The 14,204-nt window shown below is 47.7% G+C and overlaps 1 protein-coding gene across 4 annotated transcripts in view; it reads right to left on the reverse strand.

The window, feature by feature from the left end:
• CDK12 (cyclin dependent kinase 12) overlaps positions 1-14,204 on the reverse strand; it is a 117,112-nt gene that overhangs the window by 36,048 nt on the left and 66,860 nt on the right. For 3 of the 4 annotated variants that reach the window (XR_015946678.1, XR_015946679.1, XR_015946677.1), the window contains exon 15: positions 7,546-7,613. The gene's annotated coding sequence lies outside the window, so the exon portion shown is untranslated. Of the gene's footprint in view, positions 1-273; positions 634-7,545; positions 7,614-14,204 lie in introns of those variants that run through there. The other variant, XR_015946680.1, reaches the window with a different exon arrangement.

The raw sequence follows: 14,204 nt of genomic DNA on the forward strand, positions 1-14,204 counted from the left end.
AAAAAATCTGTGCATGACAGTCACATTTAAGATTTTCGGAATCTATTTTATTTACTTATCATTTGAGTGGATAAGTGAAGGTCAAGGGATATGTGATGGCAGCCTGCAGATCTGGGCACGTAAATGTGGATCCATTTTTTAAAACAGCAAAATGTTATTATACAGTCCTGAAGCAGATCTGGCTTTAGACCCTAGAACAGGCATCCCCAAACTTTGGTCCTCCAGTTGTTTTGGACTACAATTCCCATCTTCCCCAACCACTGGTCCTGTTAGCTAGGGATCATGGGAGTTGTAGGCCAAAACATCTGGAGAGCCGCACTTTGGGGATGCCTGCCCTAGAAACTCAGGGCATCTCTCAACTAGACTAATGCCATCTTAGTTTTCCATTGCCGTCTATTCGGGGTTTCAGACGGGGATCTCCTCTTGACCTGAACCTGGGACCTTCTGCATGAAAAGTGGCTGCGCCTTGTGAAAATCCAAGCTTACCTGCGGAAATGATGCTCAGTTAAAGAAAACCTCTCCTCATATTTTCCATGCGTCCGATGAGATTGGATTCAGTGGGTAAGACCGGATTTTTGCAAGGTGCAGCCAAGGAACAACAAGAAAAGCTCTTGGTTCTGGAGGAATTAATCGCTAAACAATACAATCAAAATTTGGGTCAAGTAAAAGCGTGGACGAGCCCTTAGACAATTCAGAGAGATGAGAGGGCAATAGACAGCTAGTAGCCATGATTGCTTCCTGCCCACCTAGCAGTTCGAAAGCACGTCAAAGTGCAAGTAGATAAATAGGTACCGCTCCGGCAGGAAGGTAAACGGCGTTTCCATGCACTGCTCTGGTTCGCCAGAAGCGGCTTAGTCATGCTGGCCACATGACCCGGAAGCTGTACGCTGGCTCCCTCGGCCAATAACGCGAGATGAGTGCCACAACCCCAAAGTCAGTCATGATTGGACCTAGCGGTCAGCGGTCCCTTTACCTTTAAGCCATGATTGCTATGCTACGCTTCCACTTTACCGGAAGCAGTAATGCTTCTGAATGCCAGGTGCTGGAAAACAGAGGCAAGGAGACTTGCAGATTTCCCAACCGCATCTGGTCAGCCATTGTGAGAAGAGGATGTTGGACTAGATGGGCCATTGGTCCAATCCAGCAGGTTCTTCTTAAGTTCTCATGCCCCCCCCCTTTCCTCTGTGCCGGATTTTAGATTGTATGCTCCTAAGGGCAGGGAACTTCTCCCTTGTGCTCTGAACAGTGGCACCGATGATGGCACAGTGATCTTATTATCAGACATGGGTCTTCTGACCATCGTTGTCCCGTTTGGCCCCAAGAAGCACAAAGAAATTATAGAGAGGCGTCAGCGGTCTGTAACCTTGTTTCTACCACAAACACTGCACGCACACAGCTCAAACCGAAACCCATGCAAAACAACTCCAACGCGCCCTCAGACTCCTCTCTGTGTGTGTTTGCGAATTCCTCCCTTCCCCCTCTTTTGCAACCAGAATGAGAAAATGCAGGAGGGGTGGGGGGTTGGCGGGTGGAGGTGGGGGCAGGAGAGAGGCAGTGTGCACTGATGGGGAAGCAGGAGTTGCTGTAAAGGAGGCTGAGGGAACATCTGGTTCAATTTGGAGTGACTCTTGGTTCAGAGCCAAGAGGAACCATCATCAGATGCTTTAGGAAGCGAGGAGGAGAGGAAAGATGAAGGCACACCCCAGGGGATGGATAGAGCAGGCAGGAAGAGACTGCAGCGGGGGAACCTGGAAGGCGGGAGATCAAGGCCGAGGCGATCCGTTTAGAACTGACTCGTCAACCGAGATGCCAAACGGACAAGAACGGGCAAGGCAAGTGTGCCTTGCCATTTGGTGCATCTGTGTCTCAGCCTCCAATTATGCGCCATGTTTTAAAAAAAATTAAAAAAAGAAGAAGCAAGAGATGGAAGCCAAGGGCAGGGTTGGCTACCCCAGGACAGCAAACGGCACAGTTCATCTGCATTAAGTAGGGGTATGCACTCGGCAGGGTTGCCAAGCAGCCCCGGTTTTACTGGCTTGGTCAGAATCTCATCCTCTGGGCCAGTTGCCAGAACAGAAGGAATTAAGGCGGGGGCGAGGGTGAGGTCTCGTTGTGCTTGGACCAATCGTTGTGATGCCATCGACTTGGTACACGCTCCTTTGAAAACAAAATGCCTTACCTTTCGTAGGGGAACCACTGCAGAAGACAAAGACACTTTTGTCTTTATAGCGATCCTTTAAAGAAAACGGGCTTGCCCTCAGAAGGGAAGCTTCCTTCCTTTGGGGGGAACACACACACACACACACACACACACACACACACACACACACACACTTTGCCTCCAGTTAAAGGCATTGCACAAATGCTCAGAGGCTGGATTTTTGAACACAGTAGGTGGAAACGCTGAGGGGCTGGGGCCTATGGAAACAAGAGGGCTGGTACCTAAATGTTCTCCACTTGTCCCTTTGCCCAAATGGCTATCCAGCCCCTTAGAGGTTTTTTTGCATAGAGAAGTCTTCACTAATTCAGCTTTTGACCTGGATTCATTCTGAGTCACATCTTCATTGCACACACCCTCTTTTCGTAATGGCATCATGCACGGGGGCGTATGCAGGATTCCTGGGTGGTCTTCCCAACCAAGCACTGACCCAAGCTGGACCTGCTTAACTTTAAGGTTGCTGCATCGCAAGCCTTCAAACCACACCTTGGGGCTCTAACTTGGGAGGGAGGTGCGGTGAATAACTTGCGTCCTTATAGGGTTACAAAAACCAACATTTTGGGTTGTCAACGGCGGGTAGCGCCGTCCAGCGCACAGGACGTAAGAAGCATTCTGACGGATCAGTCTAGCGTCCTGTTTCTACCAGTGGCCTGACAGATAGTTCCAGGATGCCCACATTGCAGGGCATGAAGACAGCATCCCTCCTCTCCTGTACCTTGTAAGCTAACTGTAACAAATGCTCAATAAAGACCAGACAGGGCTCTGACCTTTGTGGAAGCACATCAGGATGAATGCTCAATAAAACAGGTCATTGGGAAGAGCCCGTTGCTTAGGCTACAATCCTATGCATGGTTTGGAGTAAGCCCCAATGAACTTGGTGAGACTCAGGGATTTTTTTCAACCAGATCTCAGTTCCGGCACATCTCAGGTGGGCGCCATTGCCATTCTAAGACAATAAGGGAGGTGTTTGCGGTGTTTTCCAACACCTCTTTTTCTAGAAAAAGAACACTGGCGAGACTTACTTATGAGTAAACATGCATGGGAACACGCTGTCAATACATTAAATAATGCTGAGCATGTTTAGAATACTTGAATTTTGCTTCGGCTATTTCAGGCATAGGCAAACTCGGCCCTCCCGATGTTTTGGGACTACAATTCCCATCATCCCTGACCACTGGTCCTGTTAGCCCAGGGATCATGGGAGTTGTAGTCCCAAAACATCGGGAGGGCCGAGTTTGCCTATGCCTGGGCTATTTCAACTGACTGATTTGCCCTTCAGCAACTGGTATACAGAGGTAGACTCCCTCCCACAATGGAGGCTCCACTGAGCTATCATGGCTGATTGAAAGAGCCACCAAAGCTGGGAGCCTTCCTCCACCAGCTCTTGCGGATGCGAGTTCCACCGGTTAACGCCGTTTCGTGCAAAACCGCCCTTTCCCCTTTGTCTGTCCTGAACCTACGGCCGATCACTTTAATCGAGCGACTCTGAGAGGGGAAAGGCGATGTGTCCCTCTGCTCAATTTCGCTTTCCCGGCCTGCTTGACACACCCAGCAGGGTGGGGAGGGAGAGAGGGGGGGAAAAAAACTGCCCAAAGTCCACTGGTCGGAGGAAAGGCGGGCAGAATTAAGATATAGAATGTTAACGTATGTCAGGAATAAATGAGTGCCACAAAGGAGTATAATCTGTTTTTCTAATATGACCACAAGCAGAGTGTTAGTGGAATTAGGCCGACAGCTGCTACGTTATTTCCAACCCCCCCCCCTCTTTCTCTCTCAACTCCCCCCACCGCCACCCCTCCTCCCAAGTGCTCCACACGACAGTAATGTGTGTGTGTGTGTGTGTGTGTGTGTGTGTGTGTGTGTGTGTGTGGAGGATACAGAGGAGAGAGAGAAAACCCCAGCACCCACCAACAGCCACCCCTATTTCCCTGCCTCCATTCTGCGGTTTCTCCGCAGGCACTGCTGCCGAGTTGGCAGTCCTTTGGCGTCACACCTTACTGCTTTTCAAGATTGCTCCGTAGAGAGCTGGGGAAAATGGCAATTTTGTGTTGACGCCGCTTGGCAGCAGGGGGAAGGAGTGAAGAAAAAGTTGGAACCCGTGCCAAGGATTCCCTAGGGAGAGATAGGAAAGATAGAGAGAGACAGGCATAGGGGAAGTTCACCCGCACACACACGCATGCCTCACATACATGAGATACAGTGGACTACTTATGCCTGCTCCCGCCTCATAGGGAGCAAAGCTGAAATTGACCAACTTCATTCTAAACATACAGTGTATGTTGCAAAGGGAAATATGGTGGGAGGAGGTAGAGGGGGGGGGGAAAGCCTGTTCCTTTCTGTGTGTTTGTGTATGTTGCTTAATTTTTTTTTTTTTTGTATAGCAGTAGAATGCAGTATGCAAATGAGATTGTTATTACCGCAATGTTCATCAAGCTGAGCTGAGAAGACATTAATAGCCTGATGAATATGCATGTGAATTTGTTAATTAAGTTAATTATTCTGCTGAAAATGCATTCGTCTTCCAAGGACATTCTCCCAATGATTTCTACATGCTCCAGTCATTAGTCATGCTATATTTTATCAGCGAAATGAGTTTTCTTAAGTTGTAAAAAAAATTAAAAAATAAAAATTACCCCCAATTTTTTTTTACAGGAAATGCAAAATAAAAGAAGGAATGTTTTTTTTTAAAAAAAAAAAGAGGAGGGAGAGAACAGATAAGGGATGAAAGAGAAAATAGACAACTAAAACATTTTAGGTGACGGATACAAAACAAAAGTTTGAAGGACTCTGTAGTTTGGAAACAACAATGCGAGAAGCTTGCTTTTCTGTTGGGGGGGGGGCGCTATTCAAGCACACTCAATTTGCCGTTCCGTCTGCCCATCTCTCTTCTTTAACTTCTGTCTTTTGTTTGATGAAAAAAAACTTTTTTTTTTATTCTGGTGCCAAATTTCCAACACATTAATTAATTGTTGTAGCCAATTAACTGTAGTTGTGCAAATGAGTTTAGCACTAATTACCATGCAGTGCTTGTAATCACATAAAAACTTGCTGAGAGAAAGAAGAAAGGGGTGGGGGGAAAGAAGAGAGGAAGAAAGGGGGGGAAAGGGGGGGTGGAGAAAAAGGAAAGAAAAATTGATAATGCCGCTGCATCGATAACTTCAAGCAATGATGCATGTCAGCACCTTGCAACACCTGAGTTATGGCAGCCAAGGTCCAGGAGCAGGAGAAATAAAAGCAGACCCTGCTTGTGATCTGTGGGTAGAGCCCCAGGGGCAGGAGTGGGGGGAGAGATTGAGCTATTGGCTTGAGAGGTCGCAGGGTGGAGTCTACTACAGCTGTTGCATCAGCCCAGTTCCATGCATGGCAAGGCCTTGCCAAGAAAAATAATAACGGCCATACGCATTGCTTTGCTTCAAAATAACCAGATTTTCGAAGACTGGTTCTGATTCAAAGGGCCATGGAAATTTCCAACACATTGCACCTTCTTTGCTGTTACAGAATACAGATACAGTGGTACCTTGGCTCCCGAAAGGCTTAGTTGTCAAACAAATCGGCTCCCGAACGCCGCAAGCCCGGAAGTAAGTGTGAACATTTTTTGGAAGCCGAACGTCCGGCGCGGCTTCCAATTGAGTGCAGGAAGCCCCTGCAGCCAATCGGAAGCCGCGCCTTGGTTGTCGAACATTTTCGGAAGTTGAACGGATTCCGTTCAACAACCAAGGTATCACTGTACTATCTTTGTGGATATGTGTTGCATTAGAACAATTGCAGGAACAGAATTAGAAATGAGATACAATTACTCAGTGCCTGCCTGCCTCAGTCTAGCCATTACAAGCCAGCCCAAACAAGATAAATCTATCAGTGCTCTCAGAAAGTGCAGTACTTGAGACTATCTGAGCTGTGTGCAGTCAGCAAGAGGGGAGGCAAAAGGCCACATTTCTGCAAAAGGCCCTGGAAGTCTCAGGATGAGAGCTAAGAGTGTGGTCAGGGTGGGACCATCAGAATGACCAAACCCAACCAAAACTCACTGCTGGGATCAATACACCATACAGTACGTACATTTATTTAAGAGTCACTCTGAACTTTAGAGCTTACGTATCTCTTTGAGTTTTCCAAACAATGCCCCAAGCTGATACCTATTCTGAGACTGACCACTCATAGCAAGCATGAAGAAATTACACTTCTGAACCACCATCGAAAGGAGAGCAGGACCTCAAAGAATACAGAAACTGGCCATTGCGTTATTAAACAACACACTCCTACCATTGACACCAATGGCACACTAGGAATTGAACCAAATTCTAAGATGTGATGTAAACCCTAGGTGGGTGTTGGAGAGCATCAGCGGAAGGTGGCTGTTATTTCACGGTCAATTGCAGGAACCATCAACTGCATTTTGAACCCAGCCAAAATTCCTTATGTGCGCCAAGGAGGTCCGGGGTGGTGGTGGTGGAATGGACATATATTCCCCCATGAGGGATCCCAGTCTGCCCCCGACACAGCTAGGACTAGAGCACATGATCTCCTGGGGGAAGTCTTGGGCTTGAGTCCCAGCACCTATTTCCAATGAGAAATCCCACACTGGATTGTGGCATGCTATGCTTGAGCCATTTCAAAGACTTCAAACCATTTTTTACACGCACAAAAACCACCCACACAGCCATTTGAGTTTGGATCAGACAGGGAACTTCCAGGATGAGACACCTTGTTTGCTTGAGCCATAACTATGTGGATTTCAAGGGTGGGAAACATGAGGCCCTCCATATATTACTGGACTCTGGCTCCCATCATCTCTTACCACCGGCCATACTGGCTGGGGCTGATGGGAGTTGCGACACCCCCCCAAAAAAAAACCACCTGGAAGAGTCATCGGTCTCCCATGTAGGAATGGTGTGTGCAAGCATGCCATTTGTGCAATTGGAGCAGAAGAAGAGTTTGAATTTGATATCCCGCTTTATCACTACCCGAAGGAGTCTCAAAGCGGCTAACATTCTCCTTTCCCTTCCTCCCCCACAACAAACACTCTGTAAGGTGAGTGAGGCTGAGAGACTTCAAAGAAGTGGGACGAGCCCAAGGTCACCCAGCAGCTGCATGTGGAGGAGCAGAGACGCGAACCCGGTTCCCCAGATTACGAGTCTACCGCTCTTAACCACTACACCACACTACACCACACTGGAGTGAATGGAGGCATTGCTAGGCCTAAATATAAGGCAGAAGGAAACCTGCGACTCGGCTGCATCTAAAATCAAAGGCCATCCCTTCTGTTTGACAGGAAGTGCTGAAACAAAGGAACACAGCCATTGCATTCTGTTGCCCTGCTGTGTACTCACCTGTCCACGGATGGTGCGGTCTTCAAAGAAGAGGGATTCCAGGAGACTTCTAGCATGTTTGTAACAACCTATTAAAAAGGAAGACGTAGAAGGTTATACGTGGGTCCATGGCAAGCATACAGGCAGTGTCACTTCTCATACAGCATCATCAGCTTGAACCCCCTCGAAACCCAATAAGCTTCGAGCACAGCAAAATGCAGGGTCAGTTTAAGGATTTTAGCGGGCTATACAGCACAGGGACATCCCTGTGCAAAGTGAGTTTGCGCACCACCAGTCCCCCAGAGAAATCACAAAATACTCTCTGGATCGTTCCGTTTCATGCGTGGGGAGCCAATAGTCGTCCAGATGTTTGCTATATCAATTTATAAATTTAGACCACAGCGGGTGGTGCTGTGGTCTAAACCACAGAGCCTCTTGGGCTTGCCGACCAGAAGGTCGGTGGTTCGAATCCCCATAACAGATTAAAATTTTACAGTCACATATTCAACATACAACATAGAAACAAGATTCCAGAGAATCTCCTGGACTTCCCTCCTCCCCTTTGTGGGTCCTATTGTTAATCATTTCCTCCTGTACCTTTTATAATAATCCAAATCTTTTACCTCTCCACTGTGTCCAAAAACCACCAATAAACTACAAATGTTATTCCAATCCTACTAACGATTTTAACTGTTTACAATGGTAAATTATTAATTTTTCCCATTCCTTATTAAAATTTTGGTCTTCCTGATTTCTGATTCTTCCGGTCATTTTAGCCATTTCTGCATAATCCATCCATTTGACCTGCCATTATTCTCTGGTAGTAACTTTATCTTATTTCCATCTCTGGGCCACGGTCCAGGGGTTCCGTACCTTTACTTTTTATAAAGAGAGTTACAGGTAGGTAGCCATGTTGGTCTGATGTAGTCAAAAAATTTTTTTTTGAAAAAATCCTTCCAGTAGCACCTTAGAGACCAACTAAATTTGTCATAGGTATGAGCTTTCGTGTGCATGCACACTTCTTCAGATACACTGAAACAGAAGTCACCAGACCCTTATGAATAGTCAGAGGGTGGGGGTGGGGGTATTACTCAGAAGGGTGGTGGGAATAGGTGATTGGCTGATAGGAGTGGTAAGCCTGTTGATGACTGTTAACAACTGTTAACAACTGCAATTGGTCTTGCAGGAAAAAGCAAGGGGTGAGGTGCTAAAGAAAGCTTTATCATGTATAATGAGATAAGAATCCAGTGTCCTTATTCAGACCAGGTCTCTCCATGGTTTTAAGCTTGGTAATGAGTTGCAATTCAGCAACTTCTCCTTCCAGTCATCCACAGGTTTACCACTCCTATCAGCCAATCACCCATTCCCACCACCCTTCTGAGTAATACCCCCACTCTGACTATTCATAAGGATTGGTGACTTCTGTTTCAGTGTATCTGAAGAAGTGTGCATGCACACGAAAGCTCAGAGAACTTAGTTGTTCTCTAAGGTGCTACTGGAAGGATTTTATTTATTTATTATTTATAAACAGAATTATATACCACTATCCAGAGCAACTGTCACACATGATAAAAAACCGAATACAAATTTTAAAATCAGAGAGCGGCTTGCTATTATAGAAAGATGTATTCTTAATTGTCTACATAAGCCTGACAGAATAATAATATAATAATAAAGAAGTTTTCAATAGGCATTGAAAAGGTGGAACAGAAGGCGCTGAACTGTTGCTGGCTTCCAGCTCCCACCAGCCCACCAGTAAGCCATCTTGAGCTCCGTGGAGAAGAATGTGTGGGATCTAAACACCAGGAAGGCTCCTTTGTCTCCTCCCTCCTACCTGTCCAGCTGGGCATGGGCTTCCAGGTCCCCAGAGAGGCTACCGTCCTTTGGAGTCTGCGCTGGGGGCACCAAAGGAACAGCCAAAAGGTGCATCGGTGAGACTATTGCATCCAGAAAACGCCTTTGAGGACTATCCTTAGATGACGGCTTCTTTGAAATGTCAAAGCACAATGGCATTCTATTTATACCACACCTTCCTCTAATTAAGCTCTCCAGGTAGGTGGCATTTTGTAATCAGGACTGGGGGGGAAAGTGGCAACCTATGATCAAAGCACTTCTTTCAGTACCTTGGAAACATCAAAAGGATGACGACGAGTGTGTTCCACTTACTACAACCGTAATTCCTGAACATAACAGGTGCTGGTTTTAAGTTGACATGGAAACTTCCAAACCTCCCCCTGCTCCCAGTTCCAGGCTTGTGAGAGGTTGCTATGGATTCATAGTGAACTTGCAAAATCAGACCATTCATCCATCAGGGACTGCTCTTATTTTACTTGGTCTGCCGATGGTTTTTCAAGGTTTGGGGCAGAGGTCTCTTGTCTCTCCAGATCCTTTAACTGACAATGCTGCAGAATGAACCTGGAACTTTCCCCCTCATGCCAAGGGGTGTGTTGTACTACTGAAATATAGCTCCTCTACCCAGCGGCGGAGGAAGCCACTCGGGCGCTTGGGGTGGCGTGCCCAGGGGCAGGGCGAGCCACCCATAGGGGCGGCGCGAAGGCGGGGCGCACCGCAGAGCCTCTGCCTGCCTCCTCCCACTCAGCCGCCCTACAGCTGGGGGGAAGGCAGCGGGCAAACCGTTTGGGCAGAGCGGAGCCTGCGCGCGCCCAAGCCACCACGTCTCTCCCAGGAAAGACGCGTGACTCAGGTGCGCTGCAGGCCCCGCGGTGAGGGCCGCCCGGCATTTTGTCACCCCTCTCAGTGGTGACACCCGGGGCGGCCTGCACCCACCACACCCCCTTCCTCTGCCCTTGCCTCTACCCCAGCCCACCCTGTTCCACATAATTATCTCCATATTGCAGAGGGAACAACCAGGGCTGAGAAATTGCAGTTTGTTTGCATGCGCGCTACAGACACCCCTGTGACAAACCTTTCCATGCAGGGAGGAGGGAGGCACAGCAGCCTAGTGTGTCCCTTATCCCTGCACAGAAAGAAAGCGGCAGCCGCTTACATGCGTGTAAGCAGCTGTCGCTTTCTTTCCGTGCAGAGAAGAGGGAGGCACAGCAGTCACAACGCATGGCACAACGCATGCACTCTGTGGACGCCCCTGCAGCGGATCCTGGGAGGGGCGATCCTGGGAGGGGCGAGGCGAGGGGCTCCATTGGCTGCTTGTTATGCCACAGAGTGGCAGCCAGCAACATTGGGGCCTCTCCTTGATGGCTGCGGTCACGTCGGTGGCGGTGGAGGTGCGCCGGGGGCACTGTCCCCCATAGAGTTTGCTGCCCCCCACAGAGTGGAGCTAGGGGCGCCCCCCCCAGTGACGCCTCTGCCCACAAGAAGGATTCAAGCACAAGAGCCCTCTGCCCTCCTGTGGTTTCCAGCAACTAGTGTACAGAAGGATTTCTGCCTCCAACTGTGGAGACAGGGCACGGCCATTGTGGCTTGGAGCCATAGGGTCCTTGAATTTGTCTAGTTCTCTTTCAATAGATGAGAAGGCACTTTGTGCATGTTCTGGGGCAGGCGCACAGGCTGGCATGGCCACTTGAGTCTTGGAAGCACAAATCAAAACAAAACCCCAGATCCTGTTAGGGAGCCCTGGCACCAATCACACCCCCGGTTGGTTGCCTCTCTGCCATCCGAGCAGGAAGGAGTTAAATGGTGTGGGCATACCATAAATTTTTCTCTCTCTTTTTTTTTGCAGAATGCAGAGGGAACTGAGTTAGAGAAGTGTGCGGTGGGGTGGGGGGGAAGGCTGGGATAACGCCAGTAGCTTGTCTCTAGGTAACAATAAAGACTACAGCCAAGGAGCATCTGCTTCCCTTACTCCTGCTGCATCACAATGTTGGAATAACGCTAATAAATTGGCAGGCACAAACACACACAAGCACACAGACGTGGATCGCAAAGGCAGGTTGAGCTGACCCCACGTCTAGGAAGATCCTACCTTTCCTTAGGGTGAAGAGAGAGAGAACTGGGAGTGGGAGAGAGAGAGAGGAAGAGAGAGAGAGAAATAGTTAGTAACTAGGAATTTGTAAACTATGTGCCCTCATCTCAAATCTAGCCATTGAAGCAGATCTTCCACATACAAGGTTGGCGCGAGCACCTGGCGTCCTTGGGCAGCTGCCAGCCCCCTCCCCCTGTGCTAAAGCCCGCCTTGGCCCCTCCCCCCCCCCGCAGCACCAAGAGAGGCTGGATCCAGCCACCTTTTGCTTTCTCACAATGCCCCCCCCCACTCTAAGGCAATGGTGGGGAAATCGGTGAGCCTCTGGAAACTCTTCATTCCAGTTGGCCCCAGCAAAGCCTGGCCAATGCTGAGGGGGTGGGGGGAGTGGGATTTGTGCTCCGGGAACATCCAGAGGGCCAACAGTTCCCGGGCCCTGCTCTAAGGCAGCCTGGGAAATTGGAAGGCTGGCTAGACCCAATTAAAAGGACAGCTGCTTGGTGCAATTCTATTATAGCTGCAAACAGGGTGGGGTGAAGAGATGCTCCCAAACCTGAAGCTAGCCCTTTCCCCCGTTGCTGGAGGTTGTGAGAAACCACAAGAGACGCAAGGGATCACATGTTCATTATATATTTTAGGGTACCGGGCAAAAACATTCCTCTTCAGCCAGGCTTTGGGCGGCTTCATATTCTACAGCCTCTTAAATGGGTTTGTGGGAGGAGGGGGTTAGGGTTATTGTTTTGCTGTTTGTGTTTTAACTATTTATCTGTACTTTTGCACCTTGTGTTTTGATCTTGGGAACCGGCCTGAGATATTTCAATTAAAGGCAGTGTATAAATCTGATTAACAAAGAAACAAATAAAACGAGGCTGTTAAATGGGTGGAGCAGGGCTCTTTCAAGGAGTGGCTCCAATGGGTGGTAAAAGCGTGAAGGCCGAACGTGTCGTTAACTCTGAATTTCTGCCCTTACAGTGCTGAGGAGCAACTTTTGTTCGGTTTGCTTATGTTGAACTGTGAAATCCAGCAAGAGAGAGAGAGAGAGAGAGACAGAGAAGGAAGGAAGGAAGGAGGAAGGAAGGAAGGAAGGAAGGAAGGAAGGAAGGAAGGAAGGAAGGAAGGAAGGAAGGAAAAGAAAACATAAAGTATACTGTGAGAAGTCAATCATGTTGTTCATTTACAGTAGAAACATTGAATTTGCACTATTGTGCATTGTTTATCATAAGTCATTTTATATTTCTGAGAGAAAAGGGGTGTTAAAATGTTCTAAATAAAATACATACCCTTCTACTTAGGAATACTTTTTAAGTCAACCTGGGGCCCTCCAGATGTTGACGGACTCCAGTTCTCAGCAACCACAGCCAGCACAACCAATAGTCAGGGATGATGGGGGTTGTAGTCCTGAAACATCTGAAGAGTGCCACATGGCCGACCCCACTTTGGCTGACCCCACTTTGGCTGATCCCACCCTCCCAGATTACATAAATCTAAGGTGCAGTCCCAGACCCATTTACCAGGAAGCAAACTCCATTTAATTCAATATGTCTTTCTTTGGACTACACATGTATAGGATTACTCAGTACATGATTAACTCTAATCATATGTTTGCAACATGTATACAGCTATGTATATGAGTTGTAGTCAATCAATCAATTTTGCATATTGATTAATCAATCAATTACATTTGCATAGACATAAAAGCAGCAGTCCTGAAGTAAATGTATTACATATTTTAAAAGACGTATCTCCACCTGCATTGGGAGAGGGAGACTGGTGGCTTTTCAAAGATGACACATACCCAGTGATTATGTACTAATGAAATAATGACTAATTATTTCAAAATCTGCCTGTTTAATTGGAGACACCTTTTTATCAAACTGTTTTTAATTATTAATCCTACCAATTAATCAGCTAAATAACTGGAATTTCTTTCTTACCCATTGTTTACATGAAGCATTATATTTGGATATTGGCTGTGGCTCAGTGAGAGCATCTGTCTTGCACGCAGGCAAGTCCCAGCAGCCAGGAAACAGGAAGTACTCCAATCTGCCCCAGTGTTTCCTGAGTACAGTGGTACATCGCTTTTCAAACTTAATCCCTTCCAAGAGTCTGTTCGACTCCCTAAATGGTTCAAAAACCAAGGCGCGGCTTCCGATTGGCTGCAGGAGCTTCCTGCACTCAACCGGAAGCCGTGTCGGACGTTCGGCTTCTGAAAAACGTTCGCAAACTGGAACACTTACTTCCGGGTTTGCGATGTTCAGGAGCCGATTTGTTCAGGAGCCAAGCCGTTCAGGAACCAAGGTACCACGGTACTTGGTCATTGCCAGAACCCACGATCCATTGGAGCACTCCCTCCTGAGAGCTCAAATCTGCATTGCCCATGGTTTCTCCATGGTACCTTGTTTCCACAGTCAAATTATTTGGGGTCCATAATAAATTGCTAGGAGGGCCAGATCAGGCTTGAGGACTATGTTTTGGATTCTGAAACTGTACCGCCCTCAACTGTTTGACAGTCTTGTGCTCTTTTTGCTCTGTCTTAGTCTCCCTTGCTGTCCAGAATCCCCTTCATCAATTATGTTTGTGAGGACATAACTATTTCTTCAAATCCCTCCTTAGCCTTTCAACAAAGCCTCTTTAACTCAACCTCTTAAACCAGGCATCCCCAAACTTTGGCTCTCCAGATGTTTTGGACTACAATTCCCATCTTCCCCGACCACTGGTCCTGTTACCTAGGAATCATGGGAGT

Source organism: Zootoca vivipara, chromosome 12 (genome assembly GCF_965207765.1).
Source record: "Zootoca vivipara chromosome 12, rZooViv2.hap1.1, whole genome shotgun sequence".
Classification (NCBI taxonomy): domain Eukaryota; kingdom Metazoa; phylum Chordata; class Lepidosauria; order Squamata; family Lacertidae; genus Zootoca; species Zootoca vivipara.